The sequence below is a fragment of the Marmota monax genome, unplaced genomic scaffold (genome assembly GCF_021218885.2).
Source record: "Marmota monax isolate L192 unplaced genomic scaffold, Marmota_monax_Labrador192_F-V1.1 WCK01_AAM20220418_F8-fsc00080, whole genome shotgun sequence".
Lineage (NCBI taxonomy): Eukaryota > Metazoa > Chordata > Mammalia > Rodentia > Sciuridae > Marmota > Marmota monax.
The window spans coordinates 5,407,590-5,423,986 of NW_026694750.1; the positions used below are offsets into that span (position 1 = coordinate 5,407,590).

At 50.8% G+C, this 16,397-nt stretch overlaps 1 long non-coding RNA gene across 1 annotated transcript; it reads left to right on the top strand.

Moving 5' to 3' along the window:
- The first annotated feature begins 631 nt into the window (after positions 1-631).
- LOC124079186 (uncharacterized) lies at positions 632-11,938 on the top strand. The gene is made up of 5 exons (XR_006847179.2): positions 632-747; positions 7,916-8,017; positions 8,104-8,255; positions 9,430-9,564; positions 11,778-11,938. It is a non-coding gene; the product is annotated as an uncharacterized LOC124079186 (long non-coding RNA).
- The last annotated feature ends 4,459 nt before the right edge of the window (positions 11,939-16,397 follow it).

Consider the following 16,397-nt stretch of genomic DNA (forward strand, 5'->3'; position numbering starts at 1 on the left):
GCAGGGCCAAAGAGCAACCCGCCCCCCAGAGGCTGAGGGCCAATCACAGCCCAGGCTTTGCTCCTAGCACGGGATCCTAATCATGCCAGGGCCTCTTCCTGCTGCCTCTGAGCTCCGTGAGGGGGAGGAGGTTTTAGCAAACTCAGCGAATCACCTTGGCTTGGTGTAAGAGCCACAGGTTTCCCCGAAGCACAGGGGAGTAGCTGACCTGGCCTGAGTGCCCTCTGGGTACCAGGCTGGCGGTGACCTTACTGGGTGAAGTGTGTGGGGGTGATTGTGTACGTCCACCAGCCAAAGCCAGATGCAGCAGCAGGTCTGAACAGGAGAGGGCTTCCAGTCTCTTCCTGGGTAACAGCAGCATGAGGGAGGCTGGCTGTAGGGAGCTGAAGGGTCAACGTCCTGCCAGTGGGCCCTCCCTCATCCTCGGGGCCCAGGATGGGTTCTGGGACTCCAGTCCTTCTTTTCTGTCCCAATCAGGAGCTCCCATCTTGGGGAGACTTCCTGACAGTACCAGGCAACCGTTTGCTCCCTTCTCATTGGCTGTCCCAGAATCACGTGACCACACCTAGTGCAAAGGAGGCTGGGATCTGTAGTCATTTAGCTGGGCTCTTGTTATTCTGCTAGAAAGTGGGTTCTGTTCCTAAGGAAGCTCTGGATGCCAGGCGGACCACCAAGAGCCTTTGCCACTGTCACCCAAGGCCCAGGCTGCCCACCCCTGGCCTTCTCTGGAGCACCTGTTCTTCCCAGGTTGGAAGGAAGAGGGTGGGAGAGGGAAGGTCACTTAGCTCTGGGACCTCTGGGGCTTCCTGGAGATTATGGCGGTTAGCCCCTCCCATGACAGCCTGTGACAGAGGCCAGGCTTCTCCTTGGTCTCTTGTGGTTCTGTAGTGGGTCCTAAGACCTGGCCGTCCACTCCGCACAGACATTAGGGGAGAACCTCAGTCGAGGGACCCCAGGGGTGCCCCTCACATAGTTCTCTGTCCCAGGAGACCACAGCTTGGCCGTGGTGGTGGGCGTTACCTCCCTTCAGGCCTCTTGTCTGGGGGCTGCATGGAGCCCGCGGCACTGGCCAGGACTTGGGGAGCCAGTTGCTGCCGCCAGGTCGTGTGCACTCTGAACCCTCCAGGGGCCTCCTGAAGCGCTTCTCCCTCCCCCACTCACCCCTGGGGGACCCGCACAGCTGGGCTCACAGCCTTTTTCTGCAGAAACCAACAATTCCAGCCACCTCTGGACTCCTCGAGTCCCATTCTGGGTGCCCTGGACATGGCTGTGGCTGAGACCTGACAAACCAGTTTGGAGTCATGCACAGGGGCCCCTGTACTTTGCCATGGGCTCTGTGTGTGTGGGTGTTGGGGTGGGGTCATGTGGACAGCTTTCAACTGTGGCCTTCAGCAGAAACTGAGCTGGGACCCTGGGACCTTCCAGGGTGGGCCTGAGAAACTCTTTAGTGATACAGATGCTGGGGTTCTCAGGCCCGGCAGGGTACTGCTGATGCCGGAGGTCCTTCAAGGACTGGGTTGTCACTGGGGATGGAATGTGCAGCTCACTCCGCGGCCACCCCGCCCGCCTGCCTGGAGCTGCACCTCCCTTTCAGACCCTCTGCTTAAATGGGTGTCTTCTTTCTCCACAGCCCACTGATCTATTTAAGTGCCTATAATACAGCAGTGTTATCTGAGGGAGACACGCACACTGTCTTGACTAGATTCCCAAGAAATTCTATGAAAGGATGATTTTCTCTGGCTCCTTGATGGGCAGAATGGAATCATTTTGGAATGGATATTCTCAAGGACAGAGAGAGCCCCCGACGGTCTCCTGCTGTTCTCAGATGTTTATGGTTCCTCTTCTCGCTGATAACCAAGGGCTGTGGCCTCCGTGTCTTCCAAGGCACGACATAAAATAGATGAACAGCGGTTTTGTAGAACCATTTAACCCTCCTTAGCTCTGGCAGTCCCAGTGACATTTGTGCAGCCTTGCAGCACTAAGCCTGCAGTGAGAGGAACACCAGGGCCATCATCCCCCAGTTCTCACCCCAGCCCCACCTCCTGATCCTGTCACCTGCTCTCTAGCAGGTCCCCAGTGGTCTTAACCCTCCTGTGCCTGGGCTGCACCGGCCATCCCATAACCGTGCGTCTTTTCCAAAACCGATTCTGTTTTTATCTTCCCCATCCATCTTGGGCACCTCCTCAGGCCGCGTCTGTTCTGTTTTTTTAACAAGTCAGCATGACGCACCTGTCGTGGGACAGGATGGGGCGTGTCCAAAGTCTCCTGACACAGGGGTTCAGGAGATGACCCCCAAAGCAGGCCCACCTCCCTGAGGGCAGATGCCCTATCCAGACTCCTTTAGGAGTGACACTTCAAATCCACAGCTCCCGATGGAGCTAAACACATTACCAGGGAGGGGGAATCCGACCAGGCTTCCTCCTTGGGAGCCTTGCAGACGTCATGTTAATGAAACAAGTTGGACTCAGAGGGGCGATGCAGCGAGTTCCACCAGCAAGCAGGGCACAGAACGGTCAAGTCCACAGTCAGAGTGGTTGGTGGTTGCCAGGCTGGGGCGAGAGAGAAGTGGGAGTTCTGTTTCTGTTCTGCAAGATGAGGAAAAGTCTGGAGATGGGTGGTGGCGATGGTTACTTAGCAACGTGAATGTGATTAATGGCACTGAACTGTACACTGAGAAATGGTTAGGATGGTCAGTGTCACGTTGTATACTCTAAGCAATTAATAGCAAATTACAAATATTGAAAAAAAAAAGAAAATTCATTCCTGTCTCCTGGGAATCCTGAGTCTCCATCTCCTCCATCAGAGAGACAGCCACGGCACCATGTAAATTGAGACAGGCAGAATTGTACAAAGGACAACAGACAGAAGAACAGTCTGTGACCTGTAACCCACCACACACACACACACACACACACACACCAGATATTACTGAAAATTGTTTGCTTCGTACTGTTGGTTTCCAGAGTTCTGTATTAGATTCATGGCTTGTAGATATTTTCTCTCCTCTGTAGCTTGTCCTTGAATCCTCTTGAAGGATCTTTCTCAGAGCACACATTTTTAATTTAGATGAAGCTCAATTTATCATGTTTTCTCTTTCAGGGGTTGTGCTTTTGGTATCAGACTTGAGAATGCTCTACCTATTCCTAAATGCTAGTTGTCTTGTTCCCCACCTCCCTAAAATTTTAAAATTTGTTTTGGGTGCATTTTGAGTTAATTTTTTTAAAAATAAAGAACAAAGTCATTCTTTTTTTTCCTTTCTTGTTTTATTTTTTGGCTGTCTAATTGTCCACTATCCTTCCTCCATTTAATTGACTTTGTGCCTTTGCCAAAATATCAGCAGGACAGCTGGGCATGTGGCTCAGTGACAGAGCACTTGCCTAGTTCGCATAAGGCCCCTGGTTCAAGCCCAGCATATGTGCACATGTGCGCACACAACACACAATCAGCTGGACACATTGGTGGGTCTATTATTTCTCTATTCTGTTCCTTTAATGTTTTCTTTTTTCCAAAATTGTTTTAGTAACTCTAGGTCATTTGCCTTTCAAAATCAATTTTTATTATGTTCTTATTTCTACCTACAAAATAACCTTACTGGGGTTTGATAGAAATTGTGTTAAACCTGTGTATCCATTTAGGGAGAAATAGCATCTTTGCTAGGTTGAGCCTTCCATCCATGAACATGGTATATCTCTCCGTTTGCTTGTAGCTTCTCTGATTTCTTTCTTCAGTGTTGTGAAGTGTGAGCTTGTAAGTCCTGCACAGATGTTTTTAGATTTACAACCAAGTATTTAACTTTTTGGTGATTATCATGCTCTTTTAAAAAACAGTCTTGAGGTATAATTGACAAAAATTATGTGTATTTAAGATGTGCAAATAATACTTTGTACAAAGTGTTAACTATAGTCAATAATAGTGTATTGCATATTTGAAATTTTCTGAGAGAGTATATCTCAGGTGTTCTCATTACATAAAAAGAATAATTACAGAAGGTGGTGGATATGTGAATTCACTTGATTGCCATAATTGTATTATATTTTTAATTTCATAATCCACTTGTTCATTGGTAGGGTATAAGAATGCAATTGAATTTTGCATCTTGTATCCTCTCTCCTTTCTGAACTCACTTATTAGTTCTACATGTATTTTTGTTGGTTCTTTACAATTTTATGATAGAAAAGCAAATAGGGATGAGTTTATTTCTTCCTTTTTGATCTGTATACTTTTTTTAAAGCTTTTCTTGCCTTATGATACCAGCTAGAACTTCTAGCACCACTTGAATAGGAGCAATAAAAGTGGATTCTCTTGCCTTCTTACCAATCTTCAGGAGAAAGCATTTGGTCTTAAACCATTAAGAAAAATGTTGGCTTTAGATTTTTGGTATATGTTATTTATCAAATTGAGGAAATACCCCTTATCCTGACTTTCTATAAGAGTTTTATCATGAATGAATATAGATTTTGACATAATTTTTTTCTGCATTGATTGATATGATTTATTTTCTTTAGCTTGTTAATTTGATAGATTACATAAATCATTTTCAAACCATTGAACTAGCTTTGTATCCTTATAATAAATCCCAGTTGGTCATGGTGTCTAATTCTTTTAAAATGCTTTAAAATTCTACTTGATAAGATTTTGTCAAGGAATTTTCTTTCTTTACTCATGAGGGATTTTGGTCAATGGTATTTATTTTTTTTGGTGCTGTACTTGTCTGATTTTCATATCAGAATAAGGCTAACTCTATAAAATGAACTGGGAAGTGCTCTCTTCCCGCCTACTTTCTGGAAGAGATGTGTGGAGATGGTGTTAATTCTTCTTTAAGCATCTGATAGAATTCTCCAGTGAAATCCTCTGGGCCCGAAGAAGTCTGTCTTGAGAAATTTAAAAAGGCAAATTTAATATATCCTCAGTAGTTATGGAGCTGTTCAAGCCCTCTGTTTCATGTTGGGTGGTTATGGTGGTTTGTCTTTATCAAGGATGGGGAATATTTAGTAAAAGCTGTCCAATTTACATGTGGGAGCTGTCCATATATTTCCTTTTATCCTTCTGGTGTCTGTGGGTTTTATAGTGAGATGATCCTCTGATTCATTCCTCATAAGGGTAAGTTGTGTCTTTGTTTTTTTGAGGATCACTCTTGCAAGAGATTTGTCAATTTTATTGAAAATTTCAAAGACCAGCTGTTTGTTTCATTGATATTCTTCATTGTTTTCCTGCTTTCAATTTCATTGATTTCTGCTCTTGTTTTTATTATTTCCTTACTTCTCATTTTGGGTTTGTTTTGCTCTTGTTTTTCTAGGTTCTTGAGTGGGAAACTTAGATTATTGATTTGAGGCTAGTTCTTTTCTACTTAATCCTACAAACCGTTTCCTTCTTGTCTGGTTAATACTATAAGTCTCACTCTTAGCTCTGCCTTTGCACAGTTGATATGTCTGAGCCCACTCCATGATTCCACTAGAGGCCTCCTCTTTGACCAGTGGATTACTTAGCTGTATTCTGTTTAACTTCCAAGTGTTTAAGATTCTAATGTTGTATTTCTGTTATAGATTTCTAGTTTAGAGAAGACGCTGTGTAATTTCAATTCTTTTAACTTTTTAAAAGTTTGTTTAATGGCCCAAGGTCTTCCTATTTTCTGCTCTGGCATTTGACTGGAGGCTCCGGTCAGGTGGGATGCTCTGTAAAGTTTGGTTAGATCTTGTTGGAGGATAGTGTCATGGAACTATTTTGTGTTCTTGATGACTCTTTGTGTAGTTGTTGAGATGAAGATAGTGCAGTCTCCATCCACAGTTGAGGATTTGTCTCTTCTCAGTTCTCCCAGGATTTTCCTTGCCTACGTGGGAGCTCTGTTGTTTGGTGCATATATATTCAGGATGGCTATGTCTTTTGGGAAGATTGAATCTTTTCTAATCTCTCTTTCTGTCTCTGGTGATTTCCTTTGCTCCGATAACCATTTTATCTGATATTAAAATGGCATTCCTGTTTCTGTTTGATTAATGTTTATATGATGTCTATTTTTCTACCCTTTTTTTCTGTCAATATCATTATGTTTAAAGTGAGATTTCTGTAGATAGCATACAGTTGAGTCATGTTTTAAAATACACTCTGCCAAGTTCTGTCTTTTAATTGGTGCCTTTAATGTCATTTTTATATTTTGTCAGATGTCCTATTGTGTATTGTAATTAAGTTGATCTCTCTCCTTTTTGTTTCTCTGTTTTCCTTTTCCTACCTCCCTCTGGGTCACTAGTACATTTTCCAGGATTCCGTTAATTTATTTGGAGTCCTCCCTTGGTAAGGCTTCTCTGGAGATTGCCTGAGGGACTGCATCACACACAGGCCACTTACAGTGTCTGCTTGATCGCGGTCACCTTGGCAATAAGTGTGGACACCTTGTCCCTGCTGATGTCTCCTTGCCCTCCTGTGTTTATTGTACAAGTACCTTATGTATCTCCTCTAGGTAAATGTAGAATATCATCGCACAGTTTTATAGTTTTTGCTTCAAGCATCACATATGATTAGGAAACTCAAAAGGAGAAGAGAAGAACCCTGTCCTTACCCTTCCTCTCACCTAGTCCCTGCCCTCTCCCCCTCCCTGTTGCTCCAATGTTATGTCTTCTTTTTAATATTTGTTTTTTAGTTCTAGGTGGACACAATGTCTTTGTTTTATTTTTATGTGGTGCTGAGGGTGGAACCCAGGGCCTCACACGTGCTAGGGGAGCGCTCTCCGCTGAGCCGCAGCCCCAGCCCCCCAGTGTTATGTCTCTTAGCTTTCCTTTCTGTTTGGAGGATGTCAGCCACTCTTTAGGGTTGGCTGGTGACAAATCACCTTTGTTTTCCTTATCTGAGAGGATCTTGAGACCCCTCTCCCTTATTCTCAGTGATATTTTTACTGGTTATACGATTTTGGGGTTGACAGTTCTTTTCTTTCAGCACAGGAAAAAAAACATGACCTACTTCCTTCTGGATCCATGACTTTTTAAATGAAAACTTGCTCTTATTCTAATCAGTTTTTACTTGATAGGCAAGGTGTTATTTTTCTCTAGAACACTTTCAAAAACGTTCTTATTTGTCTTTTTAAATCATCATGTGCGTTGGTGTGGGTTTCTTTGGGCTCCTCTTGTTCTGGATTCGTGATAGTTACTTTTATATTGTCAACCTGGCTGGGCCATGGTGCCCAGGTTTGTGGTCGATGCTGTTCTGAATGTTTCTGTGACGACTTTTACGGAGGAGATTAACATTTCAGCCGGTGGACTTTGAGTGAAGCTGAAGGTCCTCCATAATGTGGGTGGGCCTCACCCAGGTATTTGGAGGTCTGAAGAGAACCAGAGATACCTCTCCAAGTGAGAAGGGGTGCTGCAGCAGGTGGCCTTTGGACATGCCTGGGTCCCAGCCTGACAGCCCGCCCACGCTGCAGGTTTGGGACTTACCAACATTTACAGTCATGCAAGCCCCTTTCTTAGACTCCATCCATCCGTCTTTCCTATTGATTCTGTTTCTATGGGGAACTCTCACCGATAGAGGACTCATTGACCTTCTTAATCAGGTTTTTATCACTGTGTGATAATTATCTAAGAGTGGGTCAGTGTGACATAGTCACCTGTGCTCATGACAGAATATGCTCCTTTTCCCTCTTCAGTGCCTCCCTTTTCCCTTCCGGCCTCCCCCCCATCCCCTTCCCCTATTCTACTGGTACAGAGTGTACTTTTCTGTGATGTTAAATTTGTGCATTTAATCATTCGTAACAGCGAGCCGCCGTGGGGTGTATTCACGCATGTTCGTAGCACACTTTGGTCAATTTAATTTTTAGCACTTCCCCTTTCCCTCCCTGTGTCCCTCCTCCTTGATCCCCTACCTCTATTTACTGTTCTCTCTTCTATTTTTTTTGTGAGACTCCCTGTTTTCATTTCTTTTTTCTTTCTAGCTTTTGCATATGAGAGAGAACATTCAGCCCTCGAGTTTCGTGAATCTGCAAGCTCCCGTCTCTTTTCAAAGCTGGGATTCTTTTGAGGCATTATTTCTTCAGGTACTTTTCCAGCCCCCACCCTCCTCCTTCCCTTGCTCTGAGACTCCAGTTACACAGATGTTACATCTTTTGTTCCCGTCCCACAGGTCCTTCACGCTGCCTGCACGTTGTTTTCAGTGACTTCCTCTCTGCTATTCAGATTGGGTGATTCCTGTGTTCCTCGCTCCCATTCAAGCGTCGTCTTTCCTCTGATTCCCGGGCTGTTGTACGAAGCCTGTTGACGGAGCATTTTATTTTGGTGAGTATTTATTAGTTCTAAAGTTCCCATTTAGTTCTTATTTATATTTTCTGTCTTTGATGATGTTTTCACTATTCTTTTTTTTTCATTTCAAATGACTTTGAAAGTCTTGGTCCAATCCATTGAACATCTTTGTTATTTTGATATTGGCATCTGTCAATCTTTTTGCATTCAGTCTGAGGTTTTCTTGGGTTTGGGTGTGGACAAGTGATTTCTCAGTTGTTGGAACCTGGACATTCCTGCGTGTGAGACTGAATCTTAGCTAACCTTCCGTCTCCATTGGCCTTTCCTGACCCAGCTGTGGTGGGGGAGGGAGGGGGTGTCACTGCACTACTGCAAAGTGGAGGGGACACCTGGGTTCCCACTCAGCCTCTGTTGATGGGGTGGGTGCTCCCACTCCTGCTGGGAGGTCTGGGAGTGGTGGCCCCCTCTCCCCGTGGTCTCCACTGACACTAACTGGGTAGGAGGGGCACTCGTTACTAGCTGGCAGAGGTGAAGGTCCTGGTCCTTTTCCTAGTCTTTCTGGACACCATCTTGATGGGCTTTGGGGTTTCTGGTTGCAGCCCGGACAGGGTGGAGTCCAGGGTCATACTCTGCCTCTGCTGGTGGGGTGCGGTGGAGCCTGTGTTTGCAGTAGTGTTTGGCCAGAGTGGGAGGTTGTTGCTGAAGGCCTTCCCCCGTGCTAGGCTGCCCCTTCCCTGGTCCCGTGGCTAGAGAGACCTCTCTTTGTTTCTAGCAATGTTTGAAGAGATGGATTCTCCAGCTCTAAGTTTGATGTTTCTGATGCAAAAGGACTCACCACTCTGTTGTCCACACCCTTGAGGTCCCGGGCTGGCTGACCTTCTTCTCTCACCTGTGAGAGTCTGCTTGTGTTTGTTTGACATCACGTCTAGGACTTTGAGTAGCACTTTGCAGGGGTATTAGTTATTTCTCTTTTACTATGACAAAGTAACTGAGATAATCAACTTAAAAGGAAGAAAGGTTTATGGGCTCATGGTTTCAGTCCATGGTCATAGGCACTGGGGCCTATGGTGAGTCAGCATGTCATGGTGGGAGCAGGTGGTGAAGGAAGATGCTGGTCTCATGGCAGCTGGGAAGCAAAGAGAGAGGGAGGGATGGGTCCCAACATCCCCTTCAAGGGCACACCCCCAGTGACCTGACTTCCTCCCACCAGGCTCCACTCCTAAAGGTCCCATCAGTCCCAACAGCACCACAGACTGGGGACAAGCCTCCAACGCCCAGCCTTTGGGGACCTCATCCAAGCTGTGGTAGCAGGAGGAATCAGAGATGGTGACTGCTGCGCTTGCAGGTACAGAGCCCAGGGGCCCCAACAGGGGAGGAAGCGGCCTAGGGGGCCACGGCCCTCGCCGAGGCGGAGGCAGAGCACGACTGCATCCCGGGGCCCACGCCTCCAGGGGGCGCTGCCTGAATGGGTCCCGGCTCCTGTCAGCAGACCTGGGAGGACCAGGGTGGCCCCAGCCTGGCATCCCCCGCACCACCTGGAAGGTGAGCCAGAGCTGCCTGGGCGGGAGGTGGACTGTGAACAGAAACCAGGAGGCAGACCCGAGCTGCCCCCAGCCAGGCCCCTCCTCTCAGGGGCGGCCGAGGGCAGGGCAGGGTCCGCCTCGATCACGTCTGAAGGGTGCTGCTGGGGAAACGTGGCTTCTGACGGAGCACGGAGGCTCGACCTTTGCCCCTGGGAGCTCGCGTGGGGGTGGGTGGGCGCTGACGTAGAGCTTCAGCATGACCCAGGAGAGCAGAAATGAGTCCTGAGCTCCTTCTGGGGTGGCCCATGGGTGCCTGGGGACCTGGGGACTCCTGGCAGTGCTGGAACCCCAGGTGCAGGTGGGGGGGCTGCTGAAGCCCTGAGGCCAGGCTGGGAGCTAACCACTGGGCTCCCTGGCCAGTGGGGCTGGGAAGCCACGAGTCGAAGCCCTATCCCTGTGTGTGGTCCGGAGGTGAGGTCTTTGGGAGATGATCAGGGTGTAGATGAGGTCAGGAGGGAGGCCCCGGGCGGCCCAGGTGTCTGTGCCGGGGAGGAGGCCAGAGCTGGCTCCTCTGCCACGGGAGGCAGACCAGGGCTGGCCTCCCCGGTGGCTGAGCTGCTGGCACCTGGCTCGGGAGGCCCCGCAGCCTCACCTACAGGGGCTTCCTTACAGCAGCCAGGACTGAGACGGTGCGGGGGCTGTTCATCCTCACAACACACTTCGTGAGCACCTACTGTGTTCCAGGCCCTGTTGCTGATACTGGGGATACTGGCAGAGTAGGGGGAGGCAGACCCTGCCCATGCCCGGGGTGGCTGGGGGTCGCCGCCAGTTGGCACAGGACAGAGGCCGCTGAGTCCAGCTCGTCCACAGGAAGGATCTGACAGAGCTTGGTGTTGGGATGAACGTGACCTGGGGGTCGGGTAGAGAGGGTAGTCGGGGAACAGGGAGGGTTTCCCCAGAGAGGACTTTGTGGATGGAGGGGAAGGAGGAGCCTGCTTGCAGGAGTCCAGAGCGTAAGGTTCAGGCAGAGGCTGAGGTGGATGGAGTGTGGGGTACTCGAGGAAGGGCAGGGAGGCCAGTGTGGTGGAGCCGGTGAGTGAGGGGAGGTCACAGTTTGCACCGTGTGGAGGGGGAGTCATGGAGGGTCTTGAGTGGGTGAGAGGGGTCGGCTTCTGTTTCACAAAGGCCTCTCTGGTGGCCACGCTGCAGGGGGCAGGGCCAGGCGAAGGGCCAGGCTGCTAGTGTGCTGGCCTCGGACCCCTGGCAGGAGGCAGTGGCCGGCCCCAGAGGGAGAGGGGTGGGAAGCTGGACCAGAGAGTTGCCATGGCAACAATAGGCAGGTGAGGGATACCCTCTGGAGGTGGAGGGATCGTTTGGCAAGCTTTCGGAGACCTCCAGGACTTTTGCATATTAAAAAGGTAATGAAGCCCCTAAGTAAGATCAGAAGACAACTCGCGTTTCCAAGCGGGACGAGCTCCTGTCTCCTGGTGTGTGCAGCCGAATCTCCATCATTTTCCTTCCCACTCACTCTCATTTCCTTACCCCGCAAGGGCCTGGCTGTTTAATTGAGATTCTGTCTGTTGTGCCGCCCTGGGTGGGTGCCCGGCTGGAGGCAGCTCTGCCTGCCCGGGTAGTCGCTTCTTCATTGGCGATAGCTTCAGGGGAGAGAGGCACCCTGGACAGAGTGGGCCTCCGGGGGCATTCTCTGCGCTGCTTGGTCTGTGGGTTGCACAGGTGGAAGCCGCACCGTGGGTGGAGGCTTAGCTTCCATCTCAGCCGTGCAACGCTGGCTGGGGAGCACCTAGGGCTCAGCTCTTCTTGCCGGGAGAGGCCTCCTGCGCCCCAGGTTGGACGGGAGGAGGGGCGCCCTGTGGCAGGACAAGCTGGCCAGGGCTGCGGAAGCCAGGCTGACCGTGCCCAACATCGCCAACAGGACTCTGAGCACCAGAGCTGGCCCTTCTGCTCATCAGCCCTGGACTCTGGCCCTTGCTTCTAATCTGTTTGAATCTTGTTTTCTGTTTTGTTTTTTTCACAGTGTGTGGATAATGAGAGCCTCTGTGTTGCTGTGGGATCAGGGAGGCAGTCTGTGCAAAGCGTCTCACCCCGGGAGCAGTCCAAGGCACCTCCCTTTCCTGGGAAAGCGAGTTTTGTTTCAACAACATAATTACAAAATCTGGAAAATAAAGGCTCCTCTCTTCAAGGGAAACACTATTAAAATTATTTTCTTCAACTGAAGGATGGACGTTTCTAAGCACATCAGAGGGCTGCAGCCTGCAGAGCAGAGTGTGCGGACGCAGCAGCCTGGTCTGGCCAGCGGGGCTCTGAGGCCCTGGGCTCGGCCGTGCTGTGTGGTGTAGTCGGACTTCCCCGCGGCACGTGTTGGTGGCCTGTCTCCGTCGGCCGTGCTGCTACAACAAAATGCCTTACACTGGTAACTTACAAACATCTGAGGTTATTTCTCACGTGCTGGAAGCTGGAAGTCCAAGATCAAGTCTCCAGCGGGTTTGGGGGCGGGGGAGGGCCCAGTCTCTGTTACCAAGACGGTGCCTCTTGCTGTACCTTCTGGAGCAGACAAATGCTGTGCCCTGAGGTGGCCGACGTCGAAGGTAGAAGGGGTCTGGTCGGGTGCCTTATAGCATGTGCGCCGCTGGGGACCTGCCTGTCAAGTTTCCCTCAAGTCAGACTGGGGCTGTGGGTTCTTGGGAGGAAGACCAAGGCTGTGCGTGCCCTTTGGTCGTGTCAGACAAGGGTGCTTGCTATCTGCATGTCTTGCCACGGTTGATGTGGACCTTGGTGGCCTCACTGAATTTGTCTGGTGTCTTTGAAACAAATGATCTCCTCTTCCCTCCTTCCACACTGCACACTTTGAGAGGAAGTGTACAGTGCACGGGGCTGGGAATCACACCCACAGCCACGGCCACGCCCACGGCTACGCCCAGGTCCTGCCTACCGCTGTCCGCCTGCCTGCCATCTACCTGCTGAGCTCTCTGCATTTCCCCTCCGTCTCTGTGCTTATGAAGCTCGACCTCAGGTCACACGGATGCCCCCAACCCTACCCCAGTCCCACGCGGTTCCTTCTGGCCTTCCTCCTCCCCTGCGGGTCTGTTCCCTGGTTCCCGCCCGGGCACTAATTCAGTCAGTCCCTCTGAACAGGTGCAGCGGCTGCAGAATCGTTACCTGGACCCTCCAGGAAGCCACCTTACCGAGGGGCCACGAGCCCGCTGCCATTCCTTGGGAGGTGTCTACATCCTCCGCTCAGGCACACGCTCCCCAGGGTCGGCTCTGACCCCCTCGCCAGCTTCCATGAGGCTGTGGCCTGCGTTTGTACCCTAGTTAAATTCTTTTGTCGCAGACTCCTTCCATCTTGGGGTCCCCTGACCTTCTGATTGATTTTTTTTTAAATGTCACAATAAGATGCACAGTTGACGTTGTGGAATTCCATGGGTGTTGAAGCACCTGTCACGTCACGTGGGATCAGCTCCCCACAACCTGCTTCGCCAGTTCAACCCCTCCCCTCCCTGAGTCCCTGGCAGCCGCTGACCGGGCACTGCCTCTGCCGGCTTGCCTTTTCCAGAAAGTCTTGTCACTGGAGGGGTGGAGTGTGTGCCCATTGTGTAGTTGTGCAGTTGTATGGCAAGTAGCCATCAAGGGTAGGCGTCCTTCACGGCTTGGTGCACACTGCACTCGTCCACGTCTGCATGGTGGGGCTCTTTCTCCTTGCAGAGTACTATCCCTTTCGATGGAAGGGCATTTTGGTTGCTTTTGGTGTTTAGATACCCTGAACCAAGCTGCTGTGAGCCCTCTTGTGCAGGTGTTTGCTGGGACACAAGTTTTCTACACATTTGGGTCAATGCTAAGGAGCGTGACTGCAGATCGCATGGTCAGCCTGCATCAGTTCCCCTGGAGCTGCTGATCTGCCCGTCACAGGGGAGCACCCTGTGCGGCCCCTGGCTGTCTGTGAGGGGCGCCGTCATTCTGCAATCGCCCAGTACTTGTTGTTCTCTCTCTCTCTCTCTCCTTTCAGCTACTCCAATGGATGTGCAGTAGTATCTCACAGAGGGTGAATATGCATTTTCCATGCTGAGAGGGAACCCAGGGCTTAGCATGCTGGGCAGGTGCTCTAGCACTGAGCCTCCGTCCCAGCCCGGAGCGTGGTTTTGAATCTATTTTTATGGAGGGAGGGCATTCGTGTCTCTGGGGCGCCCAGGAATCCCTCGCTGTCCAGGGACCTTCGTGGGTGATAGGAAGCTCTGAAATCTCATTAGTGGTCACTGTTCCTTTCGTGGTGGACGAGGTCCCCTGGCCTTTCCCTTTTCCATTTGCTGTTGGTGTGTACACAGCTGTCCACATGAAAAATACTCCAGGAAGCCCTGGAAGCACAATTAATCAATGGGTAATTTATTGTTTATGCAGCAATCACCCAATCTGGTAACGTCACTTGAGTCCTGGGAATATAGATCTTTCCCTCCCAATAAATCTGGTGGCCTTCACTGCTGTGGGCATTTGTTTTCAGGAATGGGTGACAAATAACCACCACTAAATTACACGAGGGCTTTCTTCCTTTATTTTAAAAATATGGAGCATGGTTTCTAAGCAGCCGGTGAAGGCAGCGGAACGTGGAGCCGCTCTGGCGGGAGCAGGTTGGGTGGGAGCACAGTGCACACCGGGTGAAGCATCTGGACGAAGCCTTTCTTCCTTTCTGTGTGTGTCTGGACTTCAAAGTGCCCATGGATTCGATTTTTGAGATATGAAGCTTTCAACTTTCCTTGCACATTTCTTAGCAGAGCTGAAAAGCTGAATTCTATTAACACAATGCTATTCCCCTGGGTGTATGTTTGCACAGGTGTGCCCACGTGTATGGGCCATGTGTGTGCATGCACGTATGTGGGTGTGTATGTTTGTGCAACATGTATGCACATGTGTGTGAACTTTTTGATAACTTTAGAAAATCTCTGGGGAATCCTGGCTCCCACCCTGGATGTTTGTGGCAAAGTAACCAGGTCTCTGTTCACTCCTTCGCAGCACAGAATGGAGTTTCGGGCCTGGCTGCCTCTCCCTGCAGGGTGACCTCTGCAAACAGGGAACAGCAGGTGTCAGAGCAAGCAGCACTCCAGGCCGGGAAGAGGCCGCGAGGCCTGGGTGTCAGAGCCCTGGCACCCCCTGCAGCAGCCCTGGCCTCTTCGAGAGCTAGAGCAGGGTTGATGGAAAGCTGCCTGTCTAGGGCTCAGCTGCCCGGGGGTGGGGATGGCCACCAGATGCCTCACAGCGCAGGGGAGCACCCAGCCCTGCTCCTCACCTGGCTCCCCATCAGCACCACGAGGGTGTGCCCTGAGCCCCTGGCAGTGAGTTCAGTTGGTTACTAGGCTTGCAGAGGTCACCTTGCAGGGAGAGGCTGCCAGGCCCGAAACTCCGTTCTGAGCCTCCTCCCTCCAGCAACCCCTTGCAGGCTGCAGTGCATCTCCTCCCTGACCCCTTATTGTCTCCACTAACTCTACATCTAACTGTGTGCTGGGCTGTGGCTCCGAGAGGGGGAGAGAGTGTGGGGGCAGCCTTTGGGGACTGAAGGTAGAGAGGCAGGGAGATGCTCGTCAAGGGACACGAAAGACAGTCTGTGGGAGGAACACAAAATAGGTGGACACACAGAGATAGACGGTAGACAATGGCTTGCCTGGGGGGGGGGGAGCGGGGGGAGGGGATATGGGGAGTGACCACTAAGTGTTACAGAGTTTTTTTTTTTTAATGTGATGAAGATGTTCTGAAATTGATTGTGGTGACAGCGGCACAAACCCACAAATGTGCTGTGCACCCATCAGGTCGCAGGTTTTAAATGGCTGAGCCGCACCATACACGACTGGCAATTCGTTAAAGCTATTTTTTTTCCCAAAAAGATCAATGCCAGCTGTGCCAGGGGGGAGAACCTGGTCTGGAGGAGCAGGCCCGGTGCCCAGCCCAGTGTCCAGCTGGCTGCCCAGGCTGCTGCACTCCTCGGAGTCTGGGTGGCCACCTGGGGATGCAATACGCCTCGGGGCCACTGGACCTCTGGACTGCTGGCTGACCGGGCCACAGAGCCCGTGAGCCCAGGGCCTGGCCGAGTCCCGGGTGGGGCAGACATTGGGCTCTGCTGGCTGCTGTGAGCCGGCTGCCCCCGGCACTGGGTCTATTACATTGTTAATACAACCATTAGAGTGTCAGCATATTATCTCCATGCCTGGGAGGGATCGGATGCTGCTTGCACTTCTGCCCGTTCATTTTTATTTATCTGGCATTCACCTTGATGGATAACAGTTTATACAAAGGCCTGCTGTGTGTGTCTGAAACAGCTGACAGGGAGAAACAGGGACAGAGACAGCCCAGGCAGGGTCCCTGTGAGTGCCCCCAGGCTGTCTAGAGCCTCACAAGGTAATCCCAACACCAGGAGCAGAAGCCAGGGTCAGGCCACAGTCCAGCCGTCCACTCTCCTCTCCCCCAGACCTTCTGTCCACTGTCTGTTGGCAGCAGGAGCCACCCCACAGGGGTTGGGCGTGGGTGGAGGGGAGGCGGGGGAGGCGGGGAGGCGGGCGCTCTCCACCCTTCGTGTGTTGTTGGCCTAGAGCAGTGACTCTCAGCCACACGGCTTTCCCCGGGGGATGTTTGGCAACGTCTGCAGACATCTTTG